The sequence below is a fragment of the Chlorocebus sabaeus genome, chromosome 2 (assembly GCF_047675955.1).
Source record: "Chlorocebus sabaeus isolate Y175 chromosome 2, mChlSab1.0.hap1, whole genome shotgun sequence".
NCBI classification, from domain to species: Eukaryota; Metazoa; Chordata; class Mammalia; order Primates; family Cercopithecidae; genus Chlorocebus; species Chlorocebus sabaeus.
In genome coordinates, this window is record NC_132905.1 from 58,379,555 (window position 1) to 58,405,510 (window position 25,956).

At 40.7% G+C, this 25,956-nt stretch overlaps 1 protein-coding gene across 4 annotated transcripts in view; it reads right to left on the reverse strand.

The window, feature by feature from the left end:
- RALGAPA2 (Ral GTPase activating protein catalytic subunit alpha 2) overlaps positions 1–25,956 on the reverse strand; it is a 328,251-nt gene that overhangs the window by 64,128 nt on the left and 238,167 nt on the right. Inside the window, exon 38 of one of the 4 annotated variants that reach the window (XM_073008649.1) lies at positions 901–25,891. The exons of the other annotated variants lie outside the window; for them this stretch is intronic. The gene's annotated coding sequence lies outside the window, so the exon portion shown is untranslated. Of the gene's footprint in view, positions 1–900; positions 25,892–25,956 lie in introns of those variants that run through there. 4 annotated transcript variants of the gene reach the window in all.

The window sequence follows — 25,956 nt, forward strand, 5'->3', positions numbered from 1 at the left end:
ATAAAGTGAATGACTTACTGGGTTGAACTAGTTCCTGCAGATTCAAAATGTGTCTGAGGCTGTGACAGGGTGAGGACACTGCAGGCGTTCTCTGCAGTGACAAGTCACCGAGCCTCTTTGGCTGGCTGTGCCCAAACTCACACTTAGGAAATGTTCTAAGGCCAAATTCCACTCTGGAACCCTCAGGCTGCCACAGTTCTGCTAAGTTTTAGTTTGATAGCCCATTTGTCATGAAGTCAAAACCCAGTTAAACTAATTTCTCAGCTGATTGGCAGGGATAGCATTTTAATTATCTTGCTTGTAGATTTTAACATTTTAATACAATTGCCTATAAAGCAAAGATAACTTTTTTCAATTTGTGCTTTTCATTTCATTAAGATAAAAGTGGTTTGAGTCTCTTTTTTAATGGGCTGATAAAGGAAGGGGGCTATCCATTGTCCAGCACCAGAAGGTGGTCAGCTGTCTGACTTGGTGGCAGTATTGTGAATTTGCTAACATGGCAAGCAATTCAAAAGTTTCCCAGGCAAACATGTATTTCATTTGTTAATTGATTTTTAAAGGCTTTATCATGAAAACAGGATTGGAGACACTGCATACAATAAACAAAAATAACATTCACTGGGCACGATGCCCAGAGAAACCAGCTACACAAACACAACACTAAAGGAAAAAGATGGTCCCGAAGACAGACCAAAATGGTTCAAGATGCAGGGAGCTCAACAGCAAGGGGCTCCAGAGAAGCTTCACAATGCAATCCTGAGCTCTGGCAGATGTCCTGTCAAGGCAGCTAAACCCTCATCATAGCACATGTGCACAGATTCCTCTGGTTAGTAAACAAAGTTGCTATTCACATATTCTCCATGCTTTGTAATGCAAAAAATTAGGTTGAATTATATCAAATTGCCTTTTTTTTTTTTTTTAACTAGGTCAAACAGTCAAATATCAACAACTTCATGCACTTCAACCCAATATAAAATAAGGAGTGAAGCTCATCTTGCAATATGTCTCTCATTTTTTGGTCATCATGAAGCTCTTTTTCTGGGCACTTGTAGAGGGGATAAGATAGGACAGTCTCTTGCCTACTGGACTGGGCCACATCGACAGTATCTGAGGATCCTTGTCCCACATCATCAGTGTAGCCAGGAACGTGCCAGGTCCCTGACTACATGCAGTTCTACAAATGTTAGAGAAGGGAGAGAAAAAAGGGGGCATCATTCTTCCTTCCTTGTGCTCCAATTATTCTTCCAGCTCTTAATCCTTTTTGCTTTTATTCTCACAGAACATGGGGTACTTAATGTAAAACAACTTTAACATTGATTTTCCAATGTATTAACTTTATAATGGCTAGATGAGAACACAAATATAGTCCTCCCTCCTCAGTTAGGATGGGGGTAAGTAAAAATTGTTTTTGAAGAATGAATATTCAGATGTATTTTTCACCATTATAGGAAAAAGAGTTAATATTGTGATGAAAAGAGCTGAATACAACATGAATGTAGAACTCTGTCATATTTCAAGACAGAAAGAATTTTTTCTAGGACTTGAGAGTACTTGACAGGGTAGAGTGGAGTTTAATCTCAATATTAAATAGTCTTTAAGAAAAGGCACATAATCCATAGGTTGTCTGGTTGTTAAAAATCAGGATTAAGCTCCTGGTCTTAGTTGTTAATAGACGTGTTAAGCAAATGAGCGTGGCTAGTTTTATGCTATCTGCCATATAATATCAAATTTATCAGGTCTTTGAACAGGTGCCAACAAAACACCTCTAAATCCAGACAGAATTTTACAACACACTAATAATTAAACAAATAATGAAATTTAAAAAATATATTACATGAATGTTACTATTTTCCAAGAAAAACAGTTGTTACTTCATTACTTTTAATAGCATCTATCCTACAAAGTTTCCCAGGCAATTCTATGAAAAGATATTGGAAAACAGAAATAGCATTTTTGACATTCAAACATTTCTATAACTTTAATTTCAGAAGGAAAAACCTCAAGGTAACAAGTATATTTTTATTGTACTGAAATAAAATATAGCTTTTAAAAAATGTTAATCTTTACTCTTACTGAAGAGAATGACTATGAAAGCTGACCAGTGATTTACTTACTTAAAAAGCGACCTGACTTCGGGTTTATGAATATATATTGAAAAAAAAACAACAACAAAAAGTAAATCTGCCTTCAAGTTATGACTAACAGGAGTTTGGTAAGTCCATAATTAGCACCTTCCACGGCGGGCTTTCTAGAATCTTAACACAGAAAACCTGGAATGCACATCTCATTCAACAACCTGAGGAGACAGAGAGCTTTTCACAGGCAAAAACACATTACGAAGTTCATTAATTAAACAGTGCGGGTGGAGCAGATGGATGCTACCTACGCTTGAATGACGCTAAATTGGGACAGAGGTTTGCAGTCCTTAATGAAGCTCCATAAAATGAATGATTACATAGTGATCACAAGTAAACAAACCTGAGAGAAGAGCTGGATTACAGGGCAACAAGTCCTGCAACATGGTAACAAGACCAACATGCATGGAAGTACCTAGTACACAGAGCACCTTTGACATCATTCAATTCCAGACCATCCCCAGGGTTGAGGAAAGGTGTACGAGTCTACAAAGAGTTAAACAAGAAATGACAGTCAGTGGGGCAATAACGTAAAAATGCCTGGCCATGAAAATGAAGGGAGCAGAAACCTTTTTGTCACATAAAATCCATTATTGAGAATGAGACACTCAAGTTTCCTTTTATCTTCACAAAAAAAAAACAGATGCAAAATGTCAGGCACTTGGGCTTTTTAAACTAAAAGGCTCAGCAAAAGCAGCTAGCCAGCTAATGTGGGCATTAAGATTATTTTTCAGTCATACTTTCCCCCTGTCACTAATTAATCCTTCACTTTTTCAGCTATTGTTAAGCCCTCAACTTTTTTTTTTGGACCTAATTAGCTTGTGATGCACATGAACTTGCTTGTCTGCTCCAAAGGTATCTTTTGAACTCATGGGGTAGACAGAAATCATTTTGATATTAAAAATTTCCTATAAACATATGCTGTTGTCTAGAATATATTTCATTAGAATAACCTATTATGTCTTCCAACTTATACAAAATATAATTTCATTAACAGTCATTGACAACTTTAGAACAAGAATGGCCCGAAGACACACGGTAGCTACACCTTACAGCAAGCATTAGAGGTCAGCAGTAGTCAATGGGGGCGCCCTGCTCTGCTGCCAGAGTCATGACTGTGGATGCTCTGTAATGCCTTCAGATGCTCTTATTTTCATCCTCGCTTCCTGGGCTTTGATTTTCTCTTTCTCATTATACATGGCCTTTATGTAAGCTCTTTCAAATCTATTTTAGAGAGAGGTAGAATATAAATGGATTCCACATACACAAATAAACATCTTGCTAGCAAAAAGATGGAAAAATCACTGTGATGGAAGTGTGTCCTCAACTATTTCTCAAGGCAAAAGTACACTGAGTAACATCAATTAGATGCTTATTTTGGGATGGACTCTAAGTGGGATATGCCAGTAAGAATATTTAAACTTAATATTTTCACTGCTTTTTAATTTGGAAGCTATATGTACTTAGGTATAAGAGATGTACACATGGTGTCAAAATGGGAATGCTCTCCATCCTAACTTACGATAATTTTGTTTTCATCTTTATTCCATACAATCAAGGTTTAAAAGGCTAGGATCCACTTGGTAACAATAATGAGAGAACAAGCTAAAATTAATTGGAATTGCTTCACTTTCTCAAAGCTATATCATTTTGATGGTCTCCTATTCTTAGGTCAAAAGTGTGCACAAATGAGAAACAGCAGGCGGCCATAGAGTCAGGTTGGTCTGGGCTCTCATCCCAGCCCTGCCCTGGGCTGTGGGCCCCAGGCCAAGACCCAGCTTCCTCGAGCTTCACTCTTCCCATCTGTGGGTTAACACAGTCCCATTCTGCAGGGTTGTCGCCAAGAGTGAGAATAATGGTCCAATAGTCCTTCTGGGTGCCTGTGATCAGCCTGCGCTTTTGCACATCATGCACTAATGTTCCAAACTGCCTTTTGGAGCTGAGTTTGCCCTCTGGTCCATTGGCTGATGAGAAAGCATTTTATCAGTTACATGCAGACACTAACTACTGACCAAGAGTTCAGGCTCAGCAGTGTCTCCACTTCTGTCCTTAGGTAATTATTTGAATACTCCAACGAATTTTACCCTCATTTCATAAAAATCAGTGGTAATAGGATAAAATGAAAGTACTAGTAGGAGTAACAACAAACATAGGTCTCAAACTCAAGGCAGTGAAAGCAAAACTGGAAATCCTCATATATGCCAAACGTGGAGAATTTAAGTGCCTAATAAATTTTTAGACACACCAAATACACACCAGCTTATTTCCAATGGCAAAGAGCAAAATTAGAGAGTGTGCTTGAAAAATGGCATCAAAACTGGAATATAGAAAGTAAGGCCTATTTAGAAATTTTGTATTTTTAAATTTCATTTTCAGAGAATAGAATGCGCTTTATAAGTTAGATGTGCATTTGAATTCGTATCTGTAGATCAGAAAGCAAAAACTTGACTTAAACATGAAACCAAAATGAAAATACCAATTCTGAGTCTCTAGCCTGTTCCCCGAAAGACATCTTTTGGGCTTCCAAAAAGTAATATATTTTTTAAAAAATCTGTATTACCCTCCTAGGTTGAAGTTCCTTTATAAATGCATACATTTGCCAAATTCTGATTGCAAAAGTGCTCATGTGCCAGACTGACTACAAAACACTTACTGATCCATAATTAGAAACTGCCTAATCATTTTATGATGGCAATTCTTGACTCTGAAATGTTTAAATAAAATGTTCAATAAAAGGTTATTTATAAAAGAACCAATATTTTGATCACTACTTCAAAAGGATGCCAAATTGTGTAAATGCAAATAACTGCCTTATTTTAGGACTTAAAGTCTCAGATTGAATGTAGCTATCTATTAGCACAACTGATCCAAAGTTTAGGAGGCACATTCTTTTAGAAGATCCCATGTGTTTATTTTCTAGTTTGAAAAATGGCCATTTTAACATAAATTTATAATCTAAATTTTTGTTGCCAGAATTTGGTTGTTTAAATGGGCTTTATTTAGTATATCAGAAGAGACTGTGCAAAATCATATTCCACAAAAGAATCAACATTCTCTTATAGCTTTAAAATACTATAATGTGAGCACGAAATGCTTCACACCTGAATTGATGAGAATATTAGGCAGTAGTTTCTATGAAGCTTTTAAGAGAAACTTAACTTCTACTAAACAATTACAAGTGTTCAACTAATATAGTGCCTTCTGACCGATTTTCTAATAACAGCTTTTAAAGTAAATCTATCCAACTGTTTAGACTCTTCCAATGTAAAAAAGAAACTGAAAGTTAAAAGCTTAAAAATTCCCCATATAGAGAGGAAATAAATTTAAAATAGAAATTTAAAATAACTTCAATCCAAAGTAAAGCAAGTCATTTCATACACTTTCAATAAGTATAACAAATTGTATATGGTGACCCAAAAGTCACCATTCTAGAGCTTTGCAACCCAAGAGTTTTTAGCTGGAGGGGTTAAAAGTGTGGGTGTGGAAGTCAGCTTTTGTTTGAAAAATTAGCAATGCTATGAGTCATCGTGCATTAGCTGCAGAAGAGTTTTGCATCTTGTACGAATCCAGACACCATATGCCATGCGAAGGCCTATTACTTTATTCGGTGCCACCGCTGACAGGCAGCCACGTGGGTATCCCCAGCGGAAGGGCTGTCTCCTCCCGGCGGCGAGGACAGGAACCCAGTGAGCTGAACACATCCGACATTGTACGGAGCAGCAGGAACAGCTGGTAAGCTAGCAAGCGGCAACGGCCCAGCGAGGAGCGTGGATGCTAATGAGCCTGGCGACAATGCCGGCCTTCAGAGGGGTGAGTGCAATGTCGGCCGGCGTGTTCCCACAACAGCCTCAAGAGTAGAATCTGCTCATTCATGCCTTCAGTCTCATTAAAACATGATACTGGCATTTGCGGCTTATCAAAATCAGCTGTAAATCACAAGTTATAAATCCAACCAACAGATTCAACATGCTTTAAAAAGTTGCACTGAAATGCATGTAAAATTCCACAGGCATCTTTGGGTCCTGATGGAGAGGTGTTGACCAGGCACTGGGGTGGTGGGAAGCGGTGAGTTGATGGCACAGGTGGAGCAGCTGCTGCTGGTTCAGGTCCTGGTTACCACTCGCAAAACTGTGTGGCCTCAGGCAAGTTATTTAGCTTTTCTGGGCTTCTGTTCCCTCAACTATATTTTTTAAATACAAAAAAGTTTGTGACATAATAGATTGTGTTGTTTTAAGACATTGCACTGTATTTGCACAATACATTAAAATAGGATCATAATTGTGCCTTTCTGATAGGATTAATAACTGAATAAAATATGTGAGGCTCTTAGTGCCTGGGACAGAACAAAGAATGGTGCAGCTAAGTAAACAGATGACTCTCCAGGTGACCCAAGAGTACAGCTCCAAGCTTCACCTCCTGGTCTTCTTCTCACGCAACATAACACAGCAACACATCTCCTAATGAGTGAGGGGTCTATGGCATGGGATGGGGGAAGGTGTCTTGCAGACATAGTGAGATGAGACAGCGATAAGAAGTGGAGGGAATGATGTGTGCACATCTGGGTGCTGTGTATCCCAGTCTGATTACTGCAGGGGGTGGGTTTGGGTTCCTAGCAGCATCTGAAGCTCCAAGATCACTAAGTTTCTTGATGGTTCCAGGTTTACCAAAGGCTCTTTTCTGTTGAAAGTTGTTTACTTTTTCTGAACGCTCCTTTCTTCCATCAAGTTCCTGTGGCACCTATTCACCCTCCAATTGCCAGGTCACAGGCCCTCCATGGGATGCCTTGGGGCTCCAGGCTGCACTCTGCATCACAGCCATGAGGAAACTGTGCACTGCTCTCTTCCCTAATGTGCTCTGTATTTAACAAAGAGCCCCTCCAGAGTGGGCACTGTGCCTTCCAATTGTGCACCCACAGCAACACTACAGTGCCTGGCATACAGGAAATGGCCGATGGGTATTTTGTTGAATGAATGAGTACACTAACGGAAAAAATGCTTTTGGAGTTTCCAGAATTGGTGTCTAGGAATATGAATGAGATGATCAGATTATCAGAATCAGTTGATTATTTTTTGTCAAGATTTTTTTTAAGCCCCAAGTAAAAGACACTTTACTGAATGGTCATCTCCAGCAACAAATGCACTTTGCACCTCTGTATCGTAGGGCAGGATGTGTGTAAATATGAGAGAGAACTACCTGGTTCTTGGAAAAAAACTTGTTTCTCAGAAGTTTTCCCGTGAGCTAAGCTCAACTTAAGGGGTTCTCCGAAGGTGATATCTGTACTCTGTGAAAAATGGAAAGGACACAGGGGCCTGTAAGGCGCAGATCAGTGAAAGTGGCCTTAAAGGTGAGATGATCAGCACAGAGTTTAAAAGGCCACAGAGCTCGAAACAAAGATTACATCCCAGGAGAGACCTTTGTGTAAAATACAGTGTGTCATTCACTAATGAGTTCAAGCATGTCTGAATTTGGAAACCAGTCCTCTCTGACGGGCAGGCAGCTGCTGAGGCTCTCGCACACAGCAGGCATTACACCCTTGGCTCTACTGGCCACTGCTGCCTGCTCCTTGTAGCACTAGCACACAACAGCGGCCGGAAACCCTGGTTCAGACTTGTCTCCCACATATTCGCTTTCTTTAGATCAGCCTTTAACTTTATGTTGTATCCTGAAGTCCACAGACAAAACAAAGATAACTAGATATGGAAATGGAATGAGGATTGGAAGGCCAGGTAAAGAACCGAAGGAGATTTTTCTAACTCCCTACTCTGCCTTCCAAGGATGCCACAGGGTTAGTTCCAAAGCTAATCCCTAGGCGGAGGCTCTTTTGGTCTCAGTGGTCCAGGGAAAGACAGATCTTCACTCTCCAACGTCTCAGTTGGTCACAGCCATTCAAAGATGGTAGTGACATCCAGTGTTCATTGTCTTCTAATGATGTTTTGTGGGAAAGCACATGCTAGAGTAAGAATGTTCTTCAGTTACCGGTATTTCAAATATATATATATTTAAAGTTTTAATGTTTTAAAAATACCCAGACTAGAAATAATTACAGCACAAAGCACAAGAGTAGACAAAACTGCCCAGATGTGTAGTGACGCAGTGATGGTCTACAGCAGCACTACACAGGGAGGGCTGCTACAAAGTCTGAGAAGAGAATGAATATCTGTCTGTAATTCACACATGCATATACAAACACAAACACAAACACATATCCATTTCCCTGAATCAAGTTTCAGAGGAATGGTGATCCACGGCAGAGATTATTAAAAGTACACATTACAAATAGAATGTGTCCCTAGGAAGGGTGTTACGAATCTAAGCCCCAGAACTGCTGCCTCCACAGTCCCATGTAATGCCACCTAAGTGCTCTGCCTCGCATGACTTGCTGCAGGCTGCAGCGGATTAGAGCTATCGATCGCTGCCTACAGAAGGGTCTCGCTGTGTGAAAGGAAGGTGAGCGCTAGAGACAGACAGCTCAAGTATTGATCTGCTCTGGCAGAAGGCCGTGGTTCCAAATGTGGGGTGGCACTCCTTCACATCGCCCATGAGTTACAGTAACGTGCACGGAAATACTAAAGAGCTGGGGGATTGGGCCAAAGGCTGGAAAGTCACCACCACCTCCTCTCCTGTCAGCTGGTCATGAGACCCAAGGATGCCATGTGAAATCTCTGGCTATTTAAAAAACACACGAAACAGAAGCCTAGGAAAGGCATTCCTACGGTCCTCCAAGGCATGACGGACAAACCACTGCCACAGAGGACTGCCAACGGTCATGTTAAGAAGCTGTCAGAGCAATGTGGATACATCTGTAAGAATGTTCCTCCAGCGTCTGAGAGGTTCACCAGAGCCATCAGGCCGGCTCTTACTATAAAATATACAATCCCTTCCCCACTAAAAGTTGACGCCTCCCCCTACTTAAAGCAAAACATTAAAAAATTGGCCCAAACTGACATTCTCCTTAAAGAAATCTCAATGATACAATTTATAAGATTTTCAAAAGATTTTGAGGGCGACAACTTCCAAGGCACAAAGACATAAACTCATCTAAAAAGTCAAATACAATTATGAGGTACATCAAAACTCATGATTTTTGAAAGCAATATAAAATTAGGATTCATGAGACCACGTTAAAGTGAAAATAAGGAGCCCAAGGAAATCAAGTGTAGCAGGAACAAAATGCACGCTTTAAACACTTGCTTCTGTGGACATGGGAGCAGAGAGAACTCTATTGCTTTTATGATTTAACTCTCTGGATTAAGAAGTCATTATTTAAATCAGTTATCTTTTCAGTATCCATATTAAGTCATTTCCTCCCATGCACATTGTAAAGACATCCTGTGGTGTAATTACATAAATGGTACTAGAGTCTACTTTCCCCTAATTAGAAATTCCTTAAAATGTTTGCATAACTGATTTTAATCCAACTAACATCTACTGACTTCTTATGATGTTAGATGCTGGAGACTGAAAGATGAATGACACAGAGCTTTGCCTTTAAGGAGCTTGCTGACCATTGGTGGGGCAGACGCCTCGTAGTGAGCCCCTGACCCAGTGTGGTCAGTGCTACACCAGCTGTGGAAGACAGAGAAATGTCCGTTGGCCTGTGGCCCTCCTTGGACAGGCAGGCTGCTGCTTACCTTACAACAGGCTCACACTCCTCCCTTGAATCTAGGCTGGCCTTGTGACCTGCTGTGGCCAAACAGTTCTGAGACTTCCAAAGTGATACTGTGAAGAAGCTGGCACCTCCACCTGGATCTCTGGAGCCTGTAGCAGCCATGTCAGAAGCCTGACTGCTGTGAGAAGACCCAGGCTAGGCAAGTGGAGGGGCTGCTGAGCCACGGATATCCGGCTATGCCAGTGCAGGTGCCAGATGTGAGAGAGCCTGGGTAAGAACCACCCAGCTGAGCCCAGTCAACCCACAGAACCATGGAAGAGCCTCCCTCCACCATTTTGCCTTTAAAAATCTCTACAAAAATCTTTATAAAGTTTCTTTTCTTTTCTTTTTTTTTTTTTTTCCCGAGACAGTGTCTGCGTATGTTACGTTGCTCAGGCTACAGTGTAGAGGCTATTCATAGGCACAATCATATTGCACTACAGCCTGAACTCCTGGACTCAAGTGATCCTCCCACCTCCTGAATAGCTGGAACTTGCCACATCACGTCCGGCTCTTGCAAAAATCATTATGCTTAATTTTGTAAGTTTGCAGACTCTCATGTGAGAAGACAATGTTAGGACTTCTATTAATATTTATCTTTTTATCTCAAATGATGAACTCAAGCTTTACTGAAATTTAACATGTGGCCTGACGCTTGCACCCTTCTTGCTAGGTCATCTATCAGACTGTTCCAGGTCAGGTTCAATGTATGAGCTGTACTAAGAAAGAGAAGGAGAGGGAGGAGGGGCTGGCAGTAGAACCCTCATTCACTTTCAGCACAGGGTGAGGTACCATGGTTTACATGAGCCTCCAAACTGAAGTGTTGAACTTTATTAACTTATAAATCATATTATCTTTACAATTTACTGTCCTGAGGCAGGGCATGACCATGGAAATCTTTTGTCACACACACAAGTTTGCCATTTATCTCACAGGAAAGACTTTATAAAAGCTGAAAGTTGAACATAAAGATGAGTTACTCATTTTTCTTTTTTACGGAAAGACAAATGTTCTAAATTTGGTGACCTTTTCTGTGATGACAAGGAGCTGAATTCGTTCATTCAGCGTGTACTCACTGAAAAAATATTTACTCTGCAGCAGGTGCTGAGGCTACATCCAGGGTTGGTATTCACCTGGAAAACACCCATATGGCTGGCGTCCTGGTCAGTGCCCAACTGGTGCCCTTATGTACCCACTGTTAAATATTTCCACTCTCATGTTTGGAGGCACCAGTGAACAAAACAGACAGAAATCTCTGCCCTCATGCAGGGGGCATGGTGTGAGTAAAATCAGTGAATTACATAGTAACCGAGAGGGTGATTGCTCCCTGAAAAAATGCCTTAGCTCCTTGGAATGGGGCATGGACACTGATGCAATAAATTATAATCGGCATATGAGTATCTTTTTGTAAAACAAACAAATTAACAAAGTTATGACATTTCCCACCTATCAAGTTGTAGATGACACACACATGAACTAATGAGAGGTACACAAAAATATGTGAATGATTTGCAGCAGCAGCTAGAAATATTCTTTACCCTTCGAGCTCCCATGACCCTCTGATTCTCTCTCTTATATCTTGTGTTTCAGTGACTCAACAAATACTCACTAGGCACTGACCACAGGCCCCTCCCAGAGCATGGGCCACATCCTACCCTATGTCACAGTTATAATCCATCCTGGCCATGAAGCCCCCTGAGGCCACTCACCTCTGCCTGCCCACTACAGTGCTTGTCACAGCCATACCGATGTTGGCTGCAAGAAGAACACGGAAGCATGGCCACCCTGATTTACCACGGCACATGTGGCAGGGTCTGGGCCCTGAGATGTTCTCCTAGTGGGAGCTGGGAGAACAAGGGAGGGGCCAGGCCCTCCTCTACACTGCTGCATCTATCAGCTCATCTGTTCATTCATTCTTCAGTCTTATATTTATATATACTTCATTCCATATATCCTTACAATAATCTGTCTGGGAGCGATTATTTTCCTCATTTTACTGTAAGGAAACTGACAGAGGTAAAGTATTCAAAGCCAAAAAACTAAGTTATTATTTAATTTAAACTAACATCAAAACCCAAGGTCTCTCAGAGGTCAGCTATGACATGTTACCTGCTAAGCTGGGCATGACAATAAACAAGACATACTTTAAAATTTATCTAGGACTTGTAGTAAAATTGCTGCCACGAAGGAAAGAGAATATTCCCAAACTCTTCTGTGCAAGAACTCTTCTCACTGAGAACCAAGACTTGACCATAAGGGTCAAGGGTCCAGTGTTATGGTGTTACATGGCGTAACTGACGTAGAAAAAGTTTTACATTGCTTTATGTTTCCTCTAAATTAAAAAACAAACAAAACATGTTTACTATTCTACTGAGTTATTGTCAGGGACATTTGAGCTAAATAATTGGCCTACAGAACAAACTCACTGAGGAAACTGGCTGTTCAGCTCATGCACACACATGTGCATACTAGCTCTGACAGCACACGGCAGCTCTGGAACTCCAAAGCATGGCTGACCTGCTACCTTATTGAATCTTGATGACCTAAAAAGTGATCACTGGACAGATTTATCCAGAGAAGAAGAGCATGGAATCAGAGTCTTGAAATTTATGTCAGAGAAAGCCGATGTAAGTTAAAAGGAAAGCACATCTCATCCCAATCTGAGCTGAAACCCACACTTAGGCTAAAATTCTATAAAAAATGGAGCGGTTTATGTGAAGTGCTTTCCTTCATCAAACTTTCTGCACAAATTATATGCATTTGACAAAATTATAGAGCACAAGTACAAAACTAATCTGTTTCTTTTTATTCAAATAATTTAGATGCTGTTTTCTGATGTAGTCTTCTGATGTGCGTATGTCATTATAAGCAAAGAATGTTCATCCTGTTAAAGAGGCATACATTCTATTTTTCTAAATCAATGAGTAAATGGTATTTCTGAGACATTCTAAAGAGGCTCTTCTTTTTATAAGGGTTAAAAACTCTATGAAAATACTCCTTAAATTTAAACCTAACTTACATTTTTACTGATATTCTTATTAAAATTGGTTTCTTTGGAGTATAAATTCAATTTAAGTTCAATTCTTTTAATTTCAAAGGTGGGAAGAAAACACATATCACAGCTAAGCTGAACTCTCAGCAGGCAAATGTAATATGATGACAGTTGCCATCTTCTGGGAGAAAGCTATGGCTCTTGGATGTTAAAGGCAGACCATGATAGTAAGCAGCAGCAGCTCTCTCCATCAGCTCTATGCCTTCTTTAAATTCCACTGAGGATGGCAGTTTGGATGGAGACCCCAAAATCTATTCTGTCCATCTGTTTTATTATTCTTAGAACAACTGTCAAAAGTTGCCCAGGGATCAAGTTGCAAACATACTAATTTGCCTTTGAAAAGTAGGCCCTGGGGGAATTCTGGAACTCTGCTTATAAATTCAGAATCCCATCAGCCAGCAAGCCTGCCCTACCCTTTGTGGAGGTATGAGACTTTGCACTTCCAGGCATACATCTGCCTCAAAGCCGGGATGCACTGATATACTCACATCCCACTTCATAGGCAAATGAAGGGAGAACCAAAGGGACTTGGCATCTTAAGGGCTGGCTTGTTCCATGACAAGCAGACCCTGAGTTTTCAGGAGGCAGCCCCTTCATTGATGTTGGTGGATTAAGGACCAAAGCTTTGTGCTGGAGAGTTTAAACAAGTGGACAAGGCAGAGGGACAACATATTCTGTGCTCTTTTATATCCTGGGACCAAAGAGGAAGATTGAAGACTGAAATAAAGCATTAGAAAAAAATAAGCTAAAGAAAGATAAAAATTATAAGCCACTAAACATTGTAGCATTTCATTTTTGTGATTCTGATGAAAAGAGTTACAAAAAGACCATTTAAACATACAGAATATCAGATGTAGGTTTTCTAAGGAATAATGAGAAATCACCCAAGAGTTGGCTATTGAAAATATTGTGGCATTTTGGGGACATGCTCTCTTACTGGAAACTAAAGCAGCTGTGCACTTCTCAAGTTGAATGTGTTAAAGGCATGTGCAAAACACAATGTAAACATTAAAGTGCATCTGGACTCCGTAGTGGCTTGGCACATGGGACACCTGATCATCACAGAGGAGAAAAGGGAGTGGGCACTAGCACGGAACCCTGCAGCATCCTTCCTTCCCCCACCCTGGCCCCAGTGGTCTCTATCAAAGGCTTTCAAACCACAGGGCCTCAGAAATGCATCTGAAGCACAAAATTCGAAGTACCCCTTTTAGAGTTTGGTAAAATTCCTCACTGGTAAAACAGAAAGGACACCCTTTCAAGGCTAACATGATGGCATTTGGGTCGTACTCACCCCCAGATTACCAAAAAAGTATTCTGCTTTGATTTAAAAATTTACTTGAGTGTGTTGCAAATTACTCCAGCACAGAAACCTGCTGGGAGTCCACTGCATACACCAGGGCAGACTCTGCACAGAAGGGACCACCATTTGGACTTGCCTGCTTTGTCCTTCTTTGGCTTTGCAACGTCTCTTATTCTAATAAGGCATGTATTATCCTTTTCAGAGATTTGAATAACAGAAAGTCTCACTTTCAAAACATTGCTTATAATCCCAGAGTCTACTAAATGTTCTGTGGATGCTGTTTATGGCATTCTGTTCCTTTCAAAATGGGACTGATAATTAGTAAACTGAAATTTGATTAATGTTGGATTAAGAGGTTCTGATGTCTCGCTGCAATGTGTTATTTCAGTCTGTGGGCACTAGAAGAGATTGTCTTTAGGAAACTTGTTCCCTTCCCTTTCCAGAATAGGAGGATGGGCTTAAAATCCTGATTTTTTTTTTCTTTTTTAAAGAATTCAGTTTGTAGTCAACAGTTTATAATGTAGGATTCAGTTTTTGTTTTGTTTTTTTCCCTCACGGTTCTTTGTTTGTTTTCTCACTTTGAAACTGGGGCCAATGAATTAACTATTTAAGAGAGAACAAAATAAACCTGAAATAAAAGTCTTCTTCCACAAATGCCAAGGGTGGGCCTTCCTGGTTGAGTCTTAGTGATTTGGCATGGATAAACGGTTCAGACAGCTTTAGATCTCACCAGGCTTTGTACCCGCTTTTGGTAATATTAAGAACTCCTCTGAAAACAAAGGACCCATCTGATATAAGTATCAAAGCCTGTGAAAATGACTAGATAATATTTAAAGGGAAAATTAATAATTTTAAAAAGAGATTAAGATTTTATTAGGATTCATTAGGACTATAAAAAGTCCTGTAATGGCTAGACTTTTTTCTGTGCTTCATGGCCAGATGATTCCATGTCTCTTCCTTGCCTATGTTTTAAAATTTATAATCTTGTTTGCCTATTGTCGAAAAGTGTTGAAGAATCAGGAATAATGGCTCCCTTTGAAGCTCTGTCATTCCCAAAGTAACCATCTGAATGCTAAAGAAATATTGTCATTTATCGAATGACCTTTTGCTCTTCGAATACTCAGACATTAATAAATGTTAAATGCTTAGCAACCCTAGCAGCACTATGAAAAAGGTAAGTCGGGTCAGCAAATACCCTCTTGCATGCTTCTGATATGACGACCATTTCCACTTTTCTAACAGCTTTCTAATAGCAAAAATGTATTTGGGAACAACAGTGGAATTTGTGTCATCATGACCAAATGATTACGGTGCAAACCCGAGATTCTTCTGGGGCCCAGCAGGCTTCTGGTCCCTATGGAAACGAAACCTCAGATATTGTCCTCCACTCAGCTGGAGGACGAAGCGCCAGGAGGCTTTTGTGCTTGGTGAGATTTCTTCCACAACCTTCCCGCAACAGACCCTAGTGCTTCCTCCAGACTCTTTTCTAATTGAGATGCAAATTAATCCCTCTGGCTGATTACACTTCCCTTAAAGCTACTGACAAATGCAGCTGTAACCAGAGTTTGCGGACTTTCCAACAAGTGACTTCAGCTGTCAGTATTTGCATGCGCAGCCAAGGCCCGCCCGCTCCAAGTCTCAGAGCTGTGGAGAGCTTCCTTTAGGCATTACAAGCCCGTTTTATTTATGTGTATACAATTTGCATACAATTAACAGTTAGAAAAAACACAAAAACCCACAACTAGGTACCTAGGAGTTATAAATGGACTCTGACACTGAAATTCACTTCTTTCTGACCCAGGTCTAGAGAGTCACTCCTTTCCCAGGAGGCCAAGGCTTTGAAGGTACATTACATTTCCCTCCCACTTCCTTCTTGTCTGCAAGGTTTCTGACTTTAACAACGTTTGAATTCAATCTCTCTCTCAAAAACGAACTAAATAAACTTATGGCTCTAAGAAAATGGGATCACTTCCTTTATAGCGATCTCGATAAGATTCTGTCAATTTCAAATCAAATATGAAGTTACCATTCTAATTGCCACGATTCCCATATAAATGTCCTTCAATAACTTTGGGGTGATGTTAGAGTGAGTATTTAGTGCACAATAAAAATATGCACAAAACACCCAGTAAGAAGAAAAAAACCACAAAATCCAATTTTTCAGTAAAAATTATTTGCTTCCTCTTGAATCCTATTTATTTTTGAGTTCCTACTATGTGTCAGGTGCTATTTTAAGTGTTCAGGATCCAGCTGTAAACTAAACATTCAAAAATGGAAAAGAGGGAGTTAATATGTGTGTATGTGTGTATATATATACACACACATACATATGCATACATATTCTAGTCCTAAGGTTCTATTTTGCCTTGGGCAATTAAGGTTTTCATTTTGAAAAAGTGTCATTTTATAAAATAAGATTTACTTTTGGTTTCTGTTTTCCAAAACATTTCTTACCAAATTACTCTTCAGCTTCATCCCTTCCCCAGCAGGCCTTCACAGACACACACACACACACACACACACACACACACACTCACTCATAATATACTAGGGGACAGCAGCAGAATGGAAACAAGGCCCCCACTGGTAAAGCCAGCACTCCTGGAGAGCCACATCTGAGACAGAGGACAGAGGAGGCCCAGGCTGGCAAGCAGTGAGTCAGAGCGGAGATGGCTATAGGAGGGAGAGGTGTCCTTAGAACAGGAGGGCCTCAAGGGCCGTGTGAAGGGTGGGGCATAGCAGAGTGGCTGAAAGGGGACTCCCAGGTTAGGGGTCATCCCAGTGGGAAGGAGCATGCTACCCATGATGGCTGGCAGTGAGATTCAGTGACCCACTGAGGAATGAGCTGAGAGAGGGGGGCAAGAGAGGAAGAAGGAAGAATGAGGCTGTTCTTGATATTCCCCTAGATGGAGCATGAGCCTCGTTTCTCCACAGGCTGTGAGGTTGAGAATAACTTCTGAAGGGATGGTCGTTTTTCTAACAGTGAGATGTCACTCTACAGCAAAAATAGCAGAGTGTACCGCCTTCTCTCGAGATTTCTCCTGCATCTTCTCACTTCTCACGGGCCTCATTTCCATGCACCAAGAGTGGAGGACAGCTCCCAACCTAGGCAGCCAGCCTTTCACACAGAAGAGGGCCTTCTGCAGAGCACTGAATGGAGGGTACTCTACTAGCCTTTATTTTAACACCTACAATGTAAAAAAGGAAATATTTCCTGAGGCCTAACTCCACAGTTGGGTGGTTCCAGTTTTTACAACAGAGGTTTGAAACTCCAGTATTTGCAAGGGCCAGGTTGATAATATAAAACAATTGCAGGTAATGCTTGCTGGGCTTTCACTAAGGAACAGGCAGTTTTACTTGCTTGGCCCATTAGCCCTGTCACCAACTCAGAGAGACCAAATGGTGGGTGCCATGGTGGTGGTGCCTGGTACCAGGCCTGAGCACTGGGGAGACACCAGGAGGGTCTGTGGTGACCAGGACAGCACATATTCTGTGGAGAGACTGATTGCTGTCCGTAGAAGGAAGGCCCCGTTGGGTCAGATATTCTGATTCTTCAAGAGAAGTCAAAAGTTTAGATTTTTTAAAAATGCAAACTCTCCCAATTTTTCAGCATGGCTGACAAACTCAATTTTTAGTTTAGGTTTTTGGTAATGTGAGGAGGACAACTGCAGTTAAAACAAAGCCCATCTGTGGGCTAGATTTGGTGTGCTGGCAGCTGGTCTGCCCACTCTGGTTTTTGAATGTTTGACTTGACATTGAGATAAAGCTGTTTCTTGGTTGCCTCTATTCACTGGTCACAGTTCTGCAGACTGATATCCTCTTATAAAACCTCTCAGACTCCTGAAACAATTACTTCTTGGTTTTAATGGCTCCCCATTTAGTTACAATTTCTCTGGATTGGCTCTGGGTTGGTCAAGGTCCCTTTTAAAATGTGGCCCCAGGGCAGCACACCACCTTTGGATGCTCCCTGAGGCTGCAGCACAGGCCATAGGTCCTGTGATTGGACCTCATGTTTCCTATGCAGAAGTCTCAAGAGAATGCTGGTGTGGCTGGCTGTTGCATCACTCTCGTCTCTCATCTCCAATCTGCGGCCAACCAAAATCCTCAGACATTGTTCACAATGACTGCTATGAAACCACATCACCCTCCCCCTGTACTCAGGCAGCTGATTATCCAAAGTTCAGTACATAATGTTACATTCTGCCCTCTTAAACCTCATCTTGCTGGCTTGGGCCTGGAAGTCTCTCATCTCTTGAGATAATCCTAATGTGTGACTTTGCGTCGTGTCAAATTAGTTAACCTTCTCAGCTTTCTTACAAATGGTGGCTTGATAAACACGTTTTAGACCTTTGTGAAAGTTACGGAAAAAACTTTTGACTGGAAGAGGGGTTAACGGCAAAGCTGTGGCATCGAAACCACACAAGACACACAAAGCTTCCCACTGACTGGTGCCCATGAATTAATACATTTTAGATTTGGTCACAATGAAATGACCCAACTCTTAGGGGCCCATATTTCTCTCTTATACCTGCCAGATGATAATAATATTTTATTTTAGATTTTACCAAAATCAAGATGTATATGCTTCCTCTAATCTCTGAAAATAGTAATCCTATAAAACACACAGTGAAGTGTGTTCGGGATACCTTATTCTTTGTCAACATATTCTTTTCTGAAGGCTCACAAGCTATTTAGTAACCTAGTCTAACAATTTTACAAAGGATCCATGCAACATTCCAAAATTCATCCTTTAATCCTTTATGAAAACAAAGAAAATATTTTCCTGTTTCCAATTTTGGGTATATCTTTTATTCTACATGATTTCTAAAAAAATATTTCTTATGGTTCTGAGATCATTTGTTCTACAGCCAGATACAGGTGATCCTGAAGTCTGGAGCTTACTTGCAAGAGCCATTGATTGATTGATTGACTGTATTCTTAGCAACTTGAGTTTTAATTCATCCACTCAGGTACTTCTCGGTCCCTTCCCATTTGAAGGAGATGTGACAGAGAAGACGGAAGTCATTGAGATACTGGCTAACAGTGCCCACCTGCTAATTTACAGAGTCAGGAGCTCCTCTTTGAATCTGATGTGAGTATTTTAACTACGAACGCATCAGAGACTGCAACCTTGTACAGCTATATTGGTTGCTCCTCCATGCCTCCCCTTTTTCTTTCTCAGAGGAATAATTTTAAGTTTTTAATAAAAATCTCCTTATTAAAAAATCTCTAATTCCTCATTCCCTTTTACAGTCTCAACCCACCCAGGGGAATATGTGATTTCTTCCTCTGAACTCTTCTTTTTGTATGCCTGGCAAAATAGAACACATGGTACCATTTTACTTCTTTTCTGAAATGTATGGAGATGAATGGAAGAAATTAAAGATCTGTCCAGGAAAAAGAACCACAGATCCCACTGAACAAGAAAGAAACAAGGTTGTTACAGCTTTGGAGAGGAGTCATTTTTGAAGATGTGAAAATTCGTAGCAGAAATTAGCAATGAGATTCCAAAGTCATGGGTCTAAGAGAGAGACACTCTGGTACTATCAAACACATATGTTAACTGAAAATGAAAGTATATATTTCACTTGTGAAAGAATGAGATAGAAAATTATTTTTTCTTAGGCAGTCCAGTTCTCTCCATCAAATGCTGATAGTTACAGTGAGTAGAGATGGTGAATGCCATTGCGACTATTGTTCTATTGAAGTGGACGTTTATTTTAAAAAGCCACCATCTGTTTGATTCAGGGTGAACTCCTCCTAATGGCCACACTACATATTGTGTGGCAACCTTTTCCCTGAAACAAGTTATCTGATGAGAACAATGAAAACCTTGGCTCAAATGGTTGTGGAAACTTCTATCAGTTGACCACGATTTGATTTTGGAATCTTTAGTTGGCTTGGGAATGGTAAACACAACATATGGCAAGCTTCCCATTTACAACCCTCTAGGCACAGGAATAGGCTCTTTGATTGCCCATGAGGGATAGAAAAAGCAGATGGCAGGTGAGTTGGCTCTCATCACTCAGAAAAGCAGTGGCCACAAGATGAAGGCTCCACTTGACAGATTTGATTTAGGCCGCAGAGGACATCACAGGAGAACCCAGAAGGGACAAAGGGGCTGGGGTGAACTCTTCCTGAGGGTGCTTTCCAAAGATACCCCTACTGTGCTTACATTTTTTTTTAATCATGTAAGACAATGGTATTTTTCAGTCTTCTATGTGCCTTTGCTGCAGAGTTCCAACTGTTAACTCAGCCAAGGGGCCCCAAATAAAAACTCCTTTGATATTGATTCTAACTGCATTTACTTCTCATAAAGACCCCCAAAGGGAAAATTTGCTCCAGCAATGCCCCTATCCTCAGCCTAATCAGAAACGTTGCATTTTCTTAAACATAGTGGACAAAATTAATATGTAACTGCCCACATTTCCACTTCTAGTTAAATATTATAAAAACTGAATCCCAACTGACACGATTTTAAGGCAGTTAAAATTAGCTGGGGAGAGGACAGAGAGATAAGAATAACTACTCCAAAGTAATTCCATTGGCTTGTTTCTTTAGTTGTCATCAAGCTCAATTTTGGCTATGCATGTCCTCTCTCTAAAAGATTTATACAAGGTCTCAACTAAACATGTCCTTTGTTATAAAACAGTCATTCTGATCCCTTGAAAGTGAATGACATTTGGATGAAATAAGCAGTTTGGCAATGTTTTCTACTTAACAAGTGTAATCTAAATATCAGAAACAAAATGGGGATACAGGGCTGCCTATATAAAACAGTCTGAGTGGACAAAGAAATGTCCCTTTGTCGGCACTCACCACTGTACCTAGGATCCCAGGGAAACAGGTAATAGTAATTCCTTTTCAGAAGTTTTTGTCTTGTAAATGAACTTCTCTTGTAGGGCTGTTCATACAAGCTGCTTTATTTAGTAACAGATCCGGGCTCATATGCCAACACAATTTTGCCAACAGATATGCTGCCAGGCTTTAAGAAGGGAATCAACTCTAATAAACACCCAGGAATAGAGATTCCCACCTTGTACTGGGGTGTTTTGGGACAGGCTGCAGGCAGGGCTTCATGGGCGCGAAACCTGAACATCTGCACATGGGAAGTGTGTTCCCTTTATGTTGAGTGTTCACGGGAGCGGACTCCCTGAGGAGTCACACTCTCTTGATTCAGAACTTGCTTAAAACGCAGAAAGAAAGCAGTAGTGCCCCAAGAAACATGAACACGAAGGAACCCTATCATATCTCTTCATAGTTGTGTTACTTCCCTCTATTAGCTGACCACTTATGGTGACAATAAAGGAAAGGAAAAAGCAGAGCCTCTTTTCCTGTCAATCCTCTCTTGCTAATCAATAAACTGATAGTACAGACTAATGGTAGAATATGTGCACATAAAGAGTGAAATACTCAGTTGGTTTTGTGTGGTGTTCCCATTCTTCTGGTAGGAACAAAATATATATGCATGCATAAGCTATGAAATATGAATTGCATAATTTCAGTGATTCCATATATAAGCTAAATACTCATATTTGCATATTAAACTGGCATTGCACAATATAAAGAAAAATGGTTTGTCTGCAAACATACCACCCCAAACGCGCTTGATCTTGTCTGACCTCAGAAGCTAAGCAGGGTCGGGCCCAGCTAGTACTGGATGGGAGATGAGTGATAAGATAGTCCTAACAATTTAGGGGCTGAGTGCAGTGGCTCACACCTGTAATTCCAGCACTTTGGGAAGCCGAGGTGGGTCACTTGAGGCCAGGAGTTCGAGACCAGCCTGGCCAACATGGTGAAACCCCATCTCAACCAAAAATACAAAAAATTATCTGGGTGTGGTGGCGTGCACCTGCAATCCCAGCTACTCAGGAGGCTGAGGCAGGAGAATCGCCTGAAGCCAGGAGGTGGAGGTTGCAGTAAGCCGAGATCACACCACTGCACTCCAGCCTGGGCAACAGAGCAAGACTCCATCTCAAAAAAAATAAAAAAATAAAAAATAAATAAATAAATAAATAAATAAATAAATAAAGATAATGCTAACAATTTAAATTTTTAACATTTCTTTACTTAGAATAACATTAAATAGCAAATAAAAAATATGATAAGTTGAGAGATTACAAATGGGAAAACCTTTATATTTTAGGGGCTTTAAAGGCATTTTTTCCTATGTTTTGAAAAAGAAGCCCTATATTTTCATTGTGCACTGGGACCCTCAGGTTGTATAGCCAGCCCTGGTTCTAGGTGTGCCCAAGGTACTGCTGATCTCCTCAGCCCTTGGGAGATTACATAAGCTGGGGGCGGGGTGGGCCCTACACTCCCTCCCCACTTATTGCACCTGACATCAGGCAGCTGTGGGACTGTCTGGAGCGGGGTGGCCCGGCCATAGCGATAATAACTGACGACTGATGCCTGAGCTCTATACGTTTCCACTCTATGCCTCCTCCCTAGATTTACTTTCTTCCCTGTTCTGCTGTCCCATACGCCAGTACAAAATGGCGCTCTTCCGGGTTCTTCACCACCCATCTTCCCGCGCCCGGGAAGATGATCAACTTACAGCGCAGGCGCCATCCTGCGCCCGGGAAAATTACCAGCCGAAGGCGCAGGCGCAACATGACCTCCGAGGAAGAAACCGAAACCGACCTGGCCACGCCCACCGCAGGGCCACCATCATCGCCCTGGCCCAACCTCCGCCCCTGCTCATCTATATAAGGCATTACGCTGCCACCAATAAACGAGACTTGATCAGGATCCTGTCTTGTCTCCATTTCTCGTGTCTCTTGTCCCCCCCGAGTTCCCACTCCCTCTTCTAGGGTCTACATTGACGATCCCGCGGGACGGGACATTGGACTTTACTCTGGATGCTGTGCTAAGATGAGAATTTCCAAGGTGGGCATGAGCAGAAAGAGTTAGGCAAGCTTGACTTCCTCGGGGATCAACCAGAACACCATCTCTGCTGGAATCTGGCTCTTGGGTCCATCATAAACACCTGATGAACTTGAAAATGCATACAATCCTGGAAAAATGCAAGTTTATCACTCATGAACAATCTGAGTCCTTGTACCCTCTGCCTGGAACGCCATCCCTACTCTCTGAGGACTGTGTCTCTCTCATCCCTCCAATTTCAGCCCAAATGCTCTCTCCTTGGATAGGCCTTTCTGTGCCTTGACCCTTTTTTACCCAAACTCTCTATTTATTAAAAGTTTCTTTACTGAACTTCTCTCAATTCGTGTATATTTTTATCAATGTGCGCGTTTTCTCTGTGAAGCATGTAAGCACACACCTGGTCTACCTTTCTCCCTGCTGTAGCCTCAGCTCTTAGCACTGGACTTGGCAACAGTGAGTCCACAGTAGTTGTTTGGAAAATGAATAAATGTAACAAGACACCTGTAATTGGAATTTGTTAAGTTATTCAGTGGTTTTCAAAATTCAAATCTAAGACTTATCTCAATGAAGCGGCAAATTTCAGACATAAAGTATGACATAATCAATGGACTTTTGCCAAACCATATGTGGACTTGGATTTAACAAAACATAAAGGAAATAATTATTAATAGCTTAGGTAGATTTTTTTTTTTTTTTTTTTTTTGAGACAGAGTCTCTCTCTGTGGTCCCCCAAGCTGCAGTGCAGTGGTGCAATTTTGGTTCACTGCAGCCTCCGCCTCCTGAGTTCAAACAATTCTCCTGCCTCAACCTCCCGACTAGCTGGGACTACAGGCGTGCACCACCATGCCTGGCTAATGTTTTTGTATTTTTACTAGAGACAGGGTTTTGCTATGTTAGCTAGGCTGGTCTCAAATTTCTGACCTCAAGTGATCTGCCCACCTCGGCCTACCAAATGTTGAGATTACAGGCATGAGCCACCACGCCTGGCCCAGAGTTCTTAAAATTGGTAATTTTTAAAGAGTAAAAATCCAAAAAACCCTTTTCCTTATTGTTTTCTATTTTTTTCTCTTATTATATTCCTTATTTCTGTCCTGAATATTAGCCCTTCTCCAGACAGAAATTAAAAGAAAAAAGTAGTTAAATGATTGCAGTTTTCCCCACTAGCTCCATCTCTATAAAAAATTATGTATAACAGTTGATTTCTTGTTTTAAACAATTTATTTGAATAACATCAACTAAATTTTCTCCAGGTACAAGACAAAAAAAAGTTTAAAATATTGATAATGATCAACATAATAGTTGTTTAAACCTTTTTCCTAATTTCTGTACTATATTGTTGTTTGAGATGTCAAGTTAGCTATTTTGTGAGTTAGAGTATATTTACTAATACACCATAGCATCAGTAGCCCAAGCTGGTATCCACATTAGTCCTGATGTGTCACTGCTTGAAAAGTTTTCAAAGTGATGCTGAATAGTATCCTTTGAACTTTTAAAAATACTGTTTTCCCTAAACCTGATTATTCCAATTGTATCACATTCTTATTTGAGAAAGCAATGTTAAACAAAATAACAAAGCAAGTATTTTATAATGAGAAGTTCAGTAAGTAGAGAAGGTGACATGACAAAAGTCACAATGGAATTAATATAAAATGGAATTTTCTCATTTGTAAAATAAAAAAAAATTTTTTTTGGTGCCTTGGTCCAACATACTTGACTGATGAGTGCCCAGCTCGTCCTAGGTGACATGCAAACTGACAAACCAATCACTTCTCATTTCTGCCAAGAGGCTCTTTTTAACAGTATGTGAAATAAAAACTCCATGCTGAAGGCCAAATTGACATCAGCCATAAGATTACGACTAGAGTGTTGTGGAAATCACTGCAAAGAATGCCATCTCCAAAACACTCACCACCAGCCTGGACAAAGCACGAAAGGGTACACTGAAGGGAATAATGCTGCCCTGGCCCCCGGGGGAAGGACCAGATGGGACCTAATAGCTCTTTTCTACTACTCATTTCTATGATAATTTTAAGTTGCCACATGGCATATGTATTTTTTTTTAATCTAAAGGCAGAATATCAGTCAATGAAGTGACCAGGATTTTAATGAGAGGTATTTTTTTATGAACTGTATCTATTCACATGGGATAGTTTTCATCCACCCCCAACTCTCACCCGCTATAGCAACGCATCACTTACTATTAGGTTTGGAGAAGTATATATAGAGGTCAAACACAATACGTTTCAAATTATTATCAATGCCAATTAGAAACAAAGAGATTCTAAGTTTTATTAGGAGGTCAAACAAATTTTTTTGCATCAATTTTATGAGGTCACCCATCTTAATCTCTTTTTCTTATAACTTGAGATCATGCTTGAATTTAAGGATTACGGCAGGCCAATTAATGTTTGAGGAAAAAATTTTAGGAGCGAAATTTATTCTGTTTTTGGAAACAAAATCAGGAACTAGAGAAGAAAATATCAATGATTTGGGAAGATTACAAAAGAATGTCTAGCTATTCCTATTGATAAGTCCAAATGCAACTTAATTCAGGACACCTTTCGCACTCCTCTCAACCAGATGCAATTTCTATCTCTTCCGATCTTCCAGAAACTTACTTGCAGTTCTCAGGCGGCCCTCTCCTCTCAACCAGAAGCAATTTCTATCTCCTCAGATCTTCCAGAAACCTACTTGCAGTTCTCATGCGGTACCTGCCACATTCTTTGATTTATTGGGGTCATTTCATTTGCTGTGGTTTCTGGTAGGCACTCTGAATGAGCAATACGTTTTGCTCAGCATCCCACCTTATACACAAAGGGCTGCCACAAATAAGAGGGATACAGGATGAGACTGAACGTGGGGCAAAATACCTAAGGAGACAGGAGCATCTCATAGTGGTCACAGCTTCTCAGACACAAACGTATGTGAGTAAATC